This window comes from Triturus cristatus, chromosome 6 (assembly GCF_964204655.1).
Source record: "Triturus cristatus chromosome 6, aTriCri1.1, whole genome shotgun sequence".
NCBI classification, from domain to species: Eukaryota; Metazoa; Chordata; class Amphibia; order Caudata; family Salamandridae; genus Triturus; species Triturus cristatus.
The window spans coordinates 620,692,427-620,706,263 of record NC_140589.1 but is presented as its reverse complement, the minus strand read 5'-3'; the positions used below and the strand labels follow the sequence as shown (position 1 = coordinate 620,706,263).

Sequence of the window (13,837 nt, the reverse complement as noted above, 5' to 3'; positions counted from 1 at the left end):
CCTCAAACAGCCGGCTCCGTATCACACACTATAAATTCTTACATTGCACATATTACACTCCTGCCCAACTGCATCGCTATAGTCTAAGAGAGAATGCACATTGCAATAGATGCAAAGCAGATAATGCTGACTTGCTACATCTGGCATGGTCCTGTGAGGCAGTACATTTATTTTGGCAACAGATATTTGAAGTCCTGGCACACATGACCCTGCTGGAAATACAGATGTCCCCAATGTTGGCGCTGTTGGGGTATGCCAAGGCTATTCCGGCTGCCCAGCGTAAATTAGTCTCCTTTAGCATACTCCTGGCCAGGCGTAGGGAAGGGCGCCAAAATTTAAGGAATGGCTAGGCGATCTGATTCTGTGGCAAGAGCAGCCGAATACTTATGCTGAGTCAATCCCTGTACCATCAAGACCTCGCGATATATGGGCCCCCCTAACCATGTACCTAATCAAACACCCACTCACGGTGCCTGCTGACACAAACTCGTTGTCTGCCTAGAATGTCTGCACTCGCACGCACACAACTGGGGAAGTTATTCTGTATTATGCACAAAAATTACCAACTGCATATTTGATCTGTTCCCTATGGCTGTGTATGTAGACTTCCTTGCCAGGATATAGCTATTTCTTCCTGCATAAAAATGGACCTGACAGTGTTAATGCCCTTGGGCTGGAAATAGGGTGCCTAGAAGAAAAGACTCGTGGACTATTGCCAATAATGTATACATTACCTAGTTTGTATTTTTTATTGCCGTGCTTAGGTGTCTGTACACATACTGGAACCAACTGTTTGACATGTTTTAGTTGCTGAATAAAACATAAATAAAATACAAATATATAAAAACTATGTTCCTTTGCCATCAAACTACCATGTTTCTTCTTGTGTGAATGTCCTGATCCCTTCCAGGCAATACTTGATATGCCCCCCACCAGTACATCTTCCTTGTATCTATATGACCTTATGTGTCATCATCAGGAAAGGGCATTTTCAATCCATGCTGTACCTCCTTGTTCCACACCTCAAAAAACACTCTCTTCTTATATGCCGATGTCGTTACATCATCTACCACCTTTTTGTCTTTTTGGGATGTTATTATGTGGGTCTCCTCTGCCAATGCCCATTTTGTTATGTCCCTAACCCACATATTGATTTTAGGGCTTCATGTCCCTAACCAGCCCATAGCGGTTTCTTTTTGCCAATACTAATGTGGGGTGCAAACCTTTATACTGCATTTTCTTTGTAGGTCTTACTATAATGCTAAACAGACACTATTGTGGAGAAAGCGCCAGTGAAATTCCTGTCACCCTACGTGGACTTTTGACCACTTCCATTCCATAATCTGAGATCTTAGTACAACACAATGTGATATGCACAAAGGAAGGCCTGTATATTCCACATGAGCATGTGCCTGACCTACCCAAGCAAATGATCTCTATTTTGACCCTGGTCTAATATATGCGATGCACAAAGTTGAAATGTATCAGATAGAATCTGGCCCTACTCGAGTCGAAACCCCTTTCATCGAGACACATGTCAGAATCCACTGCTTATCAGTAAACCACTCGCTCGTCATGTTCCTAAGCAAGTCTACCCTTCAATAGTCTTAGCTTTGTCTGCCTTTAGGGCCACAGAGAGCAAAGTCACCTGGTGCTCGCACGTTCCATGACGAAGGACAGCCTCAAGCATCTCAGTTGGTGGAGGGGACCTGGGAAAGGCGGTGCAAATCTCTCTGGCCATTCCAAACAGGTTGGCATATTGCAGAAACTAACCTGGTCCCACAGAAAAAAAGAATCCTATACCTCCTGAAAGGTAATAAATACTTCCCTTGGGTATAAATTGGCTAGCAAATTACAGTTCCCTCCCTCCAGTGCACCACAGCCATGTCTGTGCTCATTCATTTAAATGGCTGCAGTAGCCATCTATCTAAATACCTTGAGAAGGGTGGCTTAAGAAATCTAACAACTGTCCATTCCCAGACCCGAGCCATCTGTCATATAACATAGGGCTAATCACTAGCCACACCACTACCCCTCATAAGCAATTCCACCAGAGGAGTGTCACCACAAGGCCCACTTAATAATCGCTTCTTTCAGTTATGTGCTGCCACAGCTCATCTAGTAGCGTGTTGTACGTGTGCATTTAATAATATAGAATTGAGTCTGGAAGACCAACTCATCCTCAACCTGATCTAGGTTTAGCATGCTCATAGCTTTTCTACTTCCTTTTCCAGCCCACACCAAGGACATCAACAGACTGTTAAAATTTTGAATGTGTCGGCCTACAGGGGACACAGGGAATTCTGTATAGCTTAGAGGCATCACAGGAGGAACATTATCTTTGCAAATGCAACCCTCCCCAAAACGGAAAGTAGTAACTGTAATTCCCAAAACTTACTGATTGCAACCCACTGAGTACCACCCTCTGCTGTATGTGTATTGCCTATCAGGAAATATTGTTAAGGATATTTTGCAAAATATATGCATTGTGACTTTATGTTTTATTCAAATGTACCAACTTGCCATAAAAAAAAAGACTGATCATAATCACATCTGAAATTTGAGTAGGGTGGTGAAGGTACCTGAACAAAGCTCTGAAGAAAGTGTGAGCAACAACGACTCAAAGACAAAGAAGGAGCTTGTGTAAGGTAACAGGGAGAAGACGATCTTACTTTATAACAGCCAGTCCATTGACATGGGCACCGAGGGAGTAGACAGAAAATTAAAATACCCTCACTTTAAACCAAAGCTTTTATGCACCAAGCAAGCATAGCAAGTCATCGCGACCCTCTTCAAAAGTGCTCGCTTGTCTCCATCCAAGCATCTATCCATTCCTCTTTTCATCCTGCTGATAATCACCATTTCACCTTTACATTCTGTCATCCATCCAGTCTTTTATCCAACATTCAGTCTGTCGCTATCCATCAATTCACCATTTCAGGCAGCCATCCGTCCAAGCTTTCATCTAGCCATCTATCCTCCCTTACACTTATTTATCCATTCTTTCACTCATCCATCCTTACAACCATCCTTTCACTCATCGATAGATCAGTTCATCCTTTCACTCCTTCATCTATCAATCCATCCATCTATCTATCCATCCTTTCACTCCATCTCTCCCCTCATCCACTATCCATTTACCCTTTCAGTCATTATCCATCCTTTCACTCACTCATCATCCATTCTTTCACAAATACATTCCATCCATCCTTCCTCCTTCTCACCCATCCATCCTTTCATCCAACCTTTCACTCACTCATTCATCCATGAATCTATCCATCCACCCCTTCAATCACACACCCATCCACCATTTTACTCAACCATCCATCCATCCACTCACTCACCTTCCCACCCCTTCGTGTAATTATGAGCCTTTGCCAAGTTGCAGGCAGAAGAGGCCCATCACAAACCGCACCCCCACTGTAGCTGCTAAAGCAGGGGTTGAAAAGGCCCCTGATGGGCACCCTCAGGTCCAAAAAGAACTCCATCACCTCCAGTGTCTCTCCAGGTCCCTTCTCGATCGCAGTCATCTTCAATCTCTACGTGGAGTCACTTGGGATTTTACTCCGACTTTCACCTAATGCCAAATCACCTGGAAAGTGATTTCACCCTAAAGCAATATATTGCCGGGGTAAACATCCATTAGGACGCGACTGTTACACCGCCTACCATTACTTCGCAAGCGTTACAACGCATGCGATGTTACAACGTGTAGCCTTTACTATGCAAGTTGATACATCGCATGCGTTGTAACGCTTGCGAAGTAAAGGCTATCCACATCGTTGTGTGGAAACAGACGCGCTTCTGTTTCATCACAATGCCGTGCAACACTGATGACGCAGGAAGCCGGAGAAGACAGGAACCGATGAGAGAGAGGTAAGAGGGGCTTAAAGAGGGTATTTAAGGGTTTAGGGTAGGGGGAGGGTTGTGCACGGGGTAGTCTTTTTGGTTTAAGTGTAGTGTAGTTGTGTTTGTGTAGTGTAGAGTAGTGTATTTGGGTTTAGGGTAGTGTCTGGGGTCTTGAAGGGTAGTGTTTTGGAATGGGGTAGAGGAAGTGTTGTGTTGGGGGAAGTGTTTTAGGGTTTAGGGTAGTGTTGTGGTGTTAGTGTAGGGTAGCGTTTTAGGGTTTAGGGTAGTGTCGGGGTCCTGCAGGGTAGTGTTTCAGTGTAGGGACCGTCTTGGGGGAGGGGGGAAGTGTCGGGCTGGGGGTAGTGTTGTAGAGTTTAGGGTAGTGTTGTGGTGTTTGTGTAGTGTAGGGTAGTGCTTTAAGGTTTGGGGTAGTGTCGGGGGTGTGCAGGGTAGTGTTTAGGAGTAGGGACAGGAATGGGGGTAGGGGCAGTGTCGTGCTGGGGGTAGTGGTTTAGGGTAGGGTTGTGGTGTTTGTGTAGTGGAGGTTAGTGTTTTAGGGTTTAGGGTAGTGTCGGGAGTGCGTGCAGGGTAGTGTTTGAATGTAGAGAGCGGGCTGGGTGAAAGGGGAGGGTCGTCCAGGGGGTAGTGATTTAGGGTTTAGGGTAGTGTAGTGGTATTTGAGTAGTGTAGGGTAGTGTAGTGTTTGAGGGTTTGGGTAGTGTTTTAGAGTTTTTGATGTGTAGGGTAGTGTATTTGTATTTAGTGTAGTGTTTTTTAAATTCTAAAAAGGGGTTAGGAAAAATAAGCGGGGTAAATGTCTTTTTATTACTAGGCAAGTTTTTAGTTCGCATACATCAACACTTGCAATGTAAGGGTATGCGAACTAAAAACTTGCGTAAAAACGATATTTGCTAAGTAAAAACATCGAAGTAAAAAGCTGCGAAGTAATGGTATGCGAAATAACGAGTCATATTCCATTGCCAGGGCGTGGCCAAGACGGCGACCAAGATGGCCCCACAGCGTTGAGGCTCCTCCAGCGTTTCTCCCATCCGTGCCAGGTTAACGCCACACCAGGAGCCCAACCATCGGTCCGGGTCCCATCCTTTGTGACTAAGGGCAGGAGCTGCTGCCCCTGCTCGTGTGGGCAGGTTTGGAGCAGATGGATCAGCAGGGGCGGCAGCTGGGCCCAGCACCCCTCAGAGGCCCCGCGGCAACAGGGTCCAGGGGTGAGCCTGAGGCCTGGACCGCCAAGTACCGTTGGGCGAAGCGACTCACCTCCAACAGCAAGGCCCTACCTGGGCGGTGATCAGATCCAGGGTCCTGCTGCACCGGGAGGCTGCCCCAGACATGATGGTGCTGCGTGGCGGCTGGAGGTGAGCGGGCAGCGTTGCCTGATCCTCTCCTGGTTCTGTGCAGGAGGCCAGAGACTTGCTGGGGCACGCAACCATGGGTGGAGTCTTCCTATTCCCCTGCTGTGGCCGGGTTGTAACCTGCACTGGGGGGCTGGGCGCAGGCAGGCCTGACACTTGGGCCTGACGGAGTCCCGGCTCCCCCTTCCTCCCCTCCCCCCGGGGCACTACTATCCAATGCTGGACACACGCTTGATTGCTGCTGGGACCCCGGATCTGGGGGGGGCCTGGACTGGTACGGAGCCCTCAGAGTTCCCAGTATTGGTGGGGGCTACGAGCGGGGGTGGTGTGTGTTGACCCCTCCCCCCCCGTGCCTTACTGCAGACACTAGTCGAGACCGGGCCCTTGGAGGCCATAGACGTCTATCCTTGGTGATATCTCGGTGCGGCTCAACCTCAGAATGGGCCACACCAACCCCAAACAACAGAAGCTGCCATTCAAACACACAGGGGAGCGTGATGAATCCTCTACAACGGCCAGGCTGTCAGAAGCGGCTGGCCCTGCGCCTGAACATACTCAGCCCGCCAGTGTGGAGGGCCTCATGCCAGAGATTTGTGTGGGATTCAGGGCTGTGGACGCGTGATTTGACGCGCTAGCAGTCAGATTGGACGGAGTAAACAAGCGTCTAGACCGACACCAGAACAGGATAGAGGGTGCGGAGGAGAGGGTATCTACCCTGGAGGATGGCACCTCTGCGATGATGAAGCACCTAGAAAAGTTGGAATGACAGGTCAGGACACTAGCATCACAGAATGAGGACTTGGAGGCCAAGTCCTGACGCAATAACATTCGTATAATTGGCATTGTGAAATCTACAGCCACAGGAAGGATGGACCAGTTCATCAAATACCTGCTAGCAAAACTGTTTGGCTAAGACGCCTTTTCATCACTGTTCCTGGTGGACCGCACGCACCGGTCCTTGGGGCCTTGACATCCTCCAGGGGCCCCTCCCCGCCCGAGGCCCATTACTGCCAGCATGCTGAACTATCGGGACAGAGACACAGCACTGTGCTTGGCGTTTGAGTAGGGCGCAGTGCAATACCAGGGTGGAACCATTTCCCTTTATCCCGATTTCACCATTCCAGTGTGGGGGTTCAGGAGGCACGCCGTAAGTTTGCGGGAGTGAGGGCCTATTTGAGGGATCTGGGCCTTTGTTACTGTATATTGTAACCAGCCTGCCTCTGTGTAGATGTCCAGGGCAAGGCGCATACGTTTGACACAACTCAAGAGGCCCAGGCGTTCTGCAAATCCTATGCTAAGGAGCGCCACTCCTTCAGAGGCTCTCCGCCTGCGCATTCACCGCCTGGACATACACAAACCACGAACAGCTCAGAACGGTTCCCAGTTGATTGATGTGATGATTGAGTGGCAGCTGTCCTTTACTGGGAAAGTGCACTCCTCTGCCCAGTGCTCTTGTGCCATTTGGGGTTTGTCTTACTTTCAGTGGTTCTCTGCTCTCCCCGGGATGGCCCTACTTCTGGGTGGGCATGGGGCTGCGGACCCCCTTCCCTCTCTGGGGGGGAGGCTGCCCGAATCGGGGTGCCCATCTTGCGGGGTCAACTACCAATCTCTGTATACTGTGTTGAATCCTGACTCCCATAGACTGAAAAAATATGCTAAGGGAGTTGCTGGCGAAGCATTGCCACCCCCCATGGTGTGCATCACCATATTTACTTGCTTCTATTGGTTGTTAGTATTGCTGAAGGTATGGATGGGTTGCCTTTGGGAATGCCCAGGCTGGGTGGGGTTGGAAATGGGTTGTTATTGATGTTTTTAAGTGTACACCACACTGCGTAACTGACTACTCTGATACACTCTGCCAATCTGATTTCATACGATGCCCCCAATCATAACCAACGTACAGGAGGCGTGGAGATCCCCTTTATGTCTTGGAATATCAGAGGCATCAATTACCCCCGGAAGGGCAAACTAGTGCTGCAGTAACTGTGGGGCATGGGATAAAACTAGTATTTTTGCAATAGACGCACCTGCCCCCCAGCACTACCTCATTATATGTCTCGTCCTAGGGCCCACAGAGATTTTTCTCCATTTATAGTTCACGGGGAAATTTTGATTTATGCTTCACTCCCCTTTTTATTTTTATCCAGTAAAATTGATGATGAGGGTCGATACGTGGCGGTGATTGGTCGCTTGGCCGGCCACTATATTCTGCTCATTAATGTGTTTGCCCCTAATACTTGCTCCCCCGAGTATTTCCACTCCCTGTCCCAGTTTTTAGGCAGGACAGACACTGATCATGTGATCATCAGAGGAGACCTGAACCTATGTTTCAACCCAGGACTGGACTCCATAGCATCGGGTATGTGACAAACCCAGGGGGTCGCAGATATTGCAAAACATTTGCGATGATGTTTGTCTCGAGGACGCGTGGAGCCTCCAACACGCCCAGGTCCCAACATCTACTCTGTATCGCACTGTACGTGGTCGCCATTGAACTATTGGTTTCTGTCGACCTCCCTACTTCCCTGGCTTGGAGTGGTTGAATGCTATCCCCGGACAATTCCCCGGGACGCATGACCCTGAACTTCGCCCTTTCAGGTGGTGGAGCCCATACCTGGCGGTTCCCCTGTTTTGAGTTGCTTGACCCAGTTTTCAGTGACCAACTCCATGCAGCTATCACTGAATATTTCGAACTGAACACTGGCTCCGTCCCCACACAGGCACCTCTGTAGGAAACCTTCAAGGCCTATATTCGAGGAGAGGCTGTGGCAAAACACATTGTAATCTTGCGAAATATTCGCAGCTCGCTTACACGCGTAGAAGCAACCCACTGGTGCTTAGATGCATCCGAGCCGACTGTCCCAAAGGAGGATCTACTCCGTCACCGTACTCTCGTCCTGGCGGAGTTCAGAGAAATTGCAGACCGCCAAGTGCACTTCTTGGGAAAGTACGCAGTGGCCCGCCGCTATGGAGGAGAGTGCCCTGGTCGCACACTGGCGAGACTGCTTCACCTGCAGCGGGGGTCTGATTATATTCCGCAGCTTCATCTGGAGGGTGGCACCAGGACATACAATATTGGCCTGATACTGGAGGCATTGCACCGATTTTACACCAGGCTCTACTCCTCCAGAGGTACGAGGGACGGTGAGGCCCTGGCTAGTTACCTTGCTGAGGTGGCCATGGTCTGGCCCCAGCAGCAGTTTTTGAGCAAACCCATCACGGTGGACGAAATCGTAGCCGCGATAGACGCCATGGATGGGTCAAAAGCAGCATCAGAGTGGATCCGGATAATTTTTCTTCAGCAGTACCCTTGCACGTCGGTAGGTGGCGTTGGTCAACTCTGCGTTCGTCGTTGGCATCATGGTTGATGGAATAACGTCGCGGTATCTACTTAGACGCCGCCCCTGCACGCTGTCAGTTCTTTAAAAGACATTCCACGCCAAAAACGTAGAGCCAAGCAAGACAATGACCCCTGGTGCATAAAACTAGGGCCCTGAAAGGGAGTCCCTTACCCTATAAGTCAGTTTGCAGAATGGAGAGGATGGGTGGGGCAGTAAGGAATCCATAACTAATATATGTCTCTTACAGATATATCGTTACCAAAGGTAAGTAACTTGTTCATCTGAAAGAGACTATTAGTTATGGATTCCTTACCTTGGAATAGATACCCCAGCAATACCAACCCCGGAGGTGGGTCTGCGAACCAAGTTCACACCAGAAGTCCTGAAGAACGGAGTGGCCAAAGAAGCCGCCTCTCCCGACTTGGCTGTCCAGGCAGTAATGTTTAGTGAACGACTGCAGTGATGCCCACGTGGCTGCCTGGCAGATGTCATGAAGGGGGACTCCACATCTCAAAGCAGTAGTGGCTGCTGGTGGAATGGGTGCGCAGCCCAACTGGAGGTTCCTTTTTCGCTAAAGAATGACAAATTTTAATGCAAAGAACAACCCATCGAGGGATGGTTCGTTTTTGCCTCTCTGACCTTTCTTGGCGCCCACATAGCCAACAAAAAGCTGATCATCCACCCGGAATTGTTTTGTGCGATTCAGATAACATGAAAGCGCAAGCTTTGGATCCAGACAGTGGAGCCTCTCCTCCTCTTCAGAAGGATGCGGGGTGGGGAGAATGTGGGCATAGTGATGGATGTCTTATGTAGAAAGAGGTAACCACTTTGGGAAGAAAAGGTCTAGTGCAAAGGACAAACCAGGAAAGGAGGTTTAGAAGAAAGAGCCTGAAGCTCACTCAACCTGCGAGCGAGGTGATGGCAACTAAAAAAGCAGATTTGAGAGTAAATAGTCTGAGAGGACAATTATGTAGCGTCTCGAAAGGAGCGCACATAAGGTAAGTCTCACTGGGGCATTACGAATTAAGTTGGAGGAAACAGGTGGGTAATGCCCTTAAGAAACCTATTTACAATAGGGGACTTGAAAAAAGAAGGCTGATCAGGAAGGCAAAGAAAGGCCTAAATGGCCGAAATATGGCCTTTAAGAATGCCCAGAGCGGATCCCTGCTGGGCCAAAGAAGGAATGAAGAGGAGAACCTCTGAAAGAGGGGCAAAAAGGGGATCCACAGCCTTTGCTGTGCACCATGCCACAAATGTATTCCATCTACAGGCGTATGCCGTTTTGGTGGAGGGACGTCTGGGTGCCAAGATAACGTTACAGACTTCGGGAGGAAGGTCGAAAGCTGCCTACTGTCGCCGCTCAATCTCCACGCAATGAGGCTGGACAGGTTTGGATGAAGGAACGTCTGCTGCTGCGACAGAAGATCCTCCCGAAGAGCTCGGGATACCAGACCCTTCGTGCCCAGTCCGGAGCAACAAGAATGACTTGGGCCCGGTCGCGCTTGATCTTCCTTAGCACTCTGGGCCGAAGCGGTATAGGCGGAAAGGGGTATAGAAGACCGCAACTCCACTCATGACGAAAAGTGTCGCCTAGCATGTGCTGCCTTGGAAATTCCAACTCACAGAACTGCCAACTTGCGTGCGCTCTTCGGTGGCGAATAGATCTAACCAAGGCTCTCCCCACTGTCGAAAGAGACCTTGTACCACCTCTGAGTGAATACGCCATTCGTAATCCAACATGCACTGCCAGCAAAGTTCGTCCGCCCTGGCATTCAGGGAACCTCCCAGTTGTTGAACCACCAGGGGCATGCCCTGATGTTCCGGCCACATCCAGAGACAAAGGTCCTCCTGAAAGAGGGTCCACGACCCCACCCCGCCCTGTTTATTGCAATACCACATGGTGCTGGTGTTGTCCGTTAACACCTGCACTACTCTTCCTTTGACAGAAGGAAGGAATGCCTTCAGTGCAAGAAGAATCGGCCAGAATTCCAGAAGGTTGTCATGGAGACTGGACTCACCCGGAGACCAGAGGCCTCTGATCTCTGCCACCCCCATGAGGCCGCCCAACCCCATAAGTGATGCATCTGTCACCACTGTGAACTCTGGTTGGGGAAGGGAAAGGGATCTGCCGTTGACCCAATCCTGGTTCGTTAGCCACCACTGCAATTGGTGTGCAGTGCCCTCGGAGATCTGGACGCAATCGCAAAGATTCCTGTGATACTGTGCCCACTAGAACTTCAGGTCCCACTTCAGTGCCCGCATGTGCCACCTGATATGATCAACCAGCAGGATGAAGGAGGCCATGAGGCCCAGCAGGCTCAGGCTCATTCTGACCGAAACCCGAGGCTAAAAGATCGGAATTATAGCTAGAATATCCTAGACTTGCTTCTCTGGAGGATAAGCCCGAAACTGCTCTGTGTCCAGAACCGCCCCAATGAAAAGGAGCTTCTGAGAGGGAATTAGGTGTAACTTTGGCACGTTGAAAGTGAACCCAAGTGAATGCAAGCGGTCCACCGTAGTCTGGAGGTGGGAGACAACAGGCCGGGGTGAACTCGCCTTCAACAGCCAGTCGTCGAGATAGGGGGAAGACTGGAAACCCTGATCGGCGCAGATGAGCCACAACCGCGGCCATCACTTTAGTGAACACCCGAGGAGTACTGGTAAGGCCAAAGGAGAGCACGGTGAACTGAAAATGCTCTTGGCCAACCCTGAACCGTAGGTAACACTGACAGGCAGGCAGGACGGGGATGTGAAAATAGGCGTCCTACAAGTCCAACGCTACCATCCAGTCTCCGGGGTCGAGGGCAGACAGAACATGAGCAAATGTCAACATTTTGAACTACTCCTTCCAGAGGAAGTGGCTGACGTCCCTGAGATCCAAGATAGGACGCAGGCCTTTGCCCTTCTTGGGCACCAGGAAGTAGTGGGAATAACAACCACGACCTACTTCTGGTACACACTCGATGGCTCCCTTGACCAAGAGAGCCGCAACTTCCTGACGGATAAGGGCCAAGTGATCCTCTGACATGCAATGGAAAACCGGTGGCATGGAGGCAGGGGTAGTCTCGAAGGGGAGGGAGTAGCCCCTTTGGACTATCTGCAAAACCTACCTGTCCGACGTGATGTTTTGCCAGTGGGGGAGGTGATGACGAATCCTGCTGCCCACTGGCAAATGGTGGCCCTCAAAAGTCAGACTATTAGGGTTTGGAGGCTGCTGCAGAGGGGTGCTGGTGGACTGGCTTGCCCGCTGGCCCCCAGACTCACGATGCTGGGTCCCATGTTACCAGCCGCGCAGAGGCTGGACAGCTTGCGCAGGTCTGTGGCTAGGGGAAGAATGTGGTGGGGCGCCCCTTTCATAGCCCACGAAAGGGGCGAAAAGTGGACTGCGTGGGCCGAGAGGTGGTAGCAAGGCCCAAGGATCTGGTCGTAGCCCTAGAATCCTTAAAGCGCTCAAGTGTGTTTTCCGCTTTGTCGCAATCAAAAGCCATGTCCAAAAGAGTCGATTGGACATCACCCAAAAAGCCGGTGTACCTCAGCCAGGCATAGCGTCGCAGGGCTACCGACGTTGAAAATGTCTTGCCTAGCGAGTCGGCTCTGTCCAGCCCACATCGTATGGTGAACTTCGCTGCATCTCTACCCTCGCCCACTGCACGGGAGACAATGGCCCGGGCCTCCTCTGGGCACTGTGGCAGCACGGGCACGACAGAGTCCCACACAGAGTGAGCGTAACGGTGCAAGAGACATGCGGTGTTTACCGACCGCATTCCTAAGCTGGCGGAAGAAAACATCTTCTTCCCAAAGTGATACAGCTTCTTGGACTTCCTAGCAGGTAGAGCAGTAGGGAACGTGCCCTTGGAAGTTGAGGCTTGGACCATCAAGCTCTCTGGGGTAGGGTGTTGGGACAGGAAAATGGGGTCGCCCGGGGCCATGCGGTGACGTTGGGAAATCATCCAATCCACAGGAGTCCCTGTGCTGGGCTTGGACTAAGTGCCCAGAAGGATGACCGTGAGGGCCACATTGAATGGCAGCAGGGGCTCCAAAGAGGCCGCTGCCGGTTGAAGCACCTCGATCAGGTTAGTCCTGACCGCTACCGTAGCAAGCTCAAAGTTCAAGGCCTCAGCCGCCTTACACAAGACCACAGCGTAAGAGGCTCCCTCCTCCGTAGCCACGGTAGGTGGAGAAAGCATGCCAAGGTCTGAAGAAGTGTCCAGACCACTGGCTTCACCCAACTCCTCTCCCCAATCCGGTTCTTCGAACTGATCAGCCAAAGGGTCCACAGACCCCTCCCAGTCCTCCTCACCCTCCTTTGGTTGCCACTCAGCGCGATAGGGAGCACCTGGGTAGAACAGAGGTACAAAAGTACTGGCCAGTGCCAGTACCGATGTAGGTCGATGCCGTACCGGCTCCGTGTTCATGTCGAGGGGAGGCCGGGGTCGACGTCGGTCGGGGACATGACCAGCGTCGGAGGGGGCAGAGGTGTCGCCAATGGATTCGGCGCCGGAGGGGGTGTCGTAAGCTCAACCGCCACCGATCCGGATCCATGCCTGGATCCCTGGGGGCCCTGTGGTGCCCGGGCCGAAGCCGCTGGCATCGAAGGCCTAGAACCCCCAGCCTAATCCGTGGGTCAAAAGGCATGCCGGCGGAGTTGGGCTGCCCAAAGATGGAGTGTAGGGCTTTGTAAAAACTAAGAAGTTGGGCTGGGGTCACTCCGGGAAAGGGAGGAAGGCTTTGTCGACCCAGTAGGCTCCGCAGGCGGAGCCAAAGGACGACGACCTTCCGCATCCCGTGTCGCGCCAGCCCACGGATGGGGAGAACGCGAAGAGCGACAGTGCTTATTCGCCTTCTTTTTGTGCTTCGACTTACCCGAAGACGAAGACTTCGAAGAGGAGTGATGATGTGAAGGCGCGCCGGCGGAGTTGGGCTGCCCAAAGATGGAGTGTAGGGTTTGTAAAAACTACAAAGTTGGCAGGCGTCACTCCGGCTCCAGGAAAGGAAGGAAGGCTCAGTCGACAGAGTAGGCTCCGCGGGCTTAGCCGTAGAACGACGACCTTCCGCATCCGGCGTCGCGCCGTCCCACTGACGTGGAGAACGCGAAGAGCGACGGTGCTTCTTTGCCTGCTTTTTGTGCTTCCACTTACCCAAAGAAGACTTCGAAGAGGAGTGATGGTGGTGACTCCGCGATCAGTCCCATGACCTCATTCTCGACCGGGACCTCGAGCTGCACGGAGTCGACTGCTGGGCCTCCAGAAGCTTTCACGACTGCTCCCGCAAAGACTC

General features: G+C 51.2%; 1 protein-coding gene across 4 annotated transcripts in view; it reads right to left on the bottom strand.

The window, feature by feature from the left end:
* USP45 (ubiquitin specific peptidase 45) overlaps positions 1-13,837 on the bottom strand; it is a 1,582,349-nt gene that overhangs the window by 763,054 nt on the left and 805,458 nt on the right. The gene's annotated exons all lie outside the window — the stretch shown is intronic.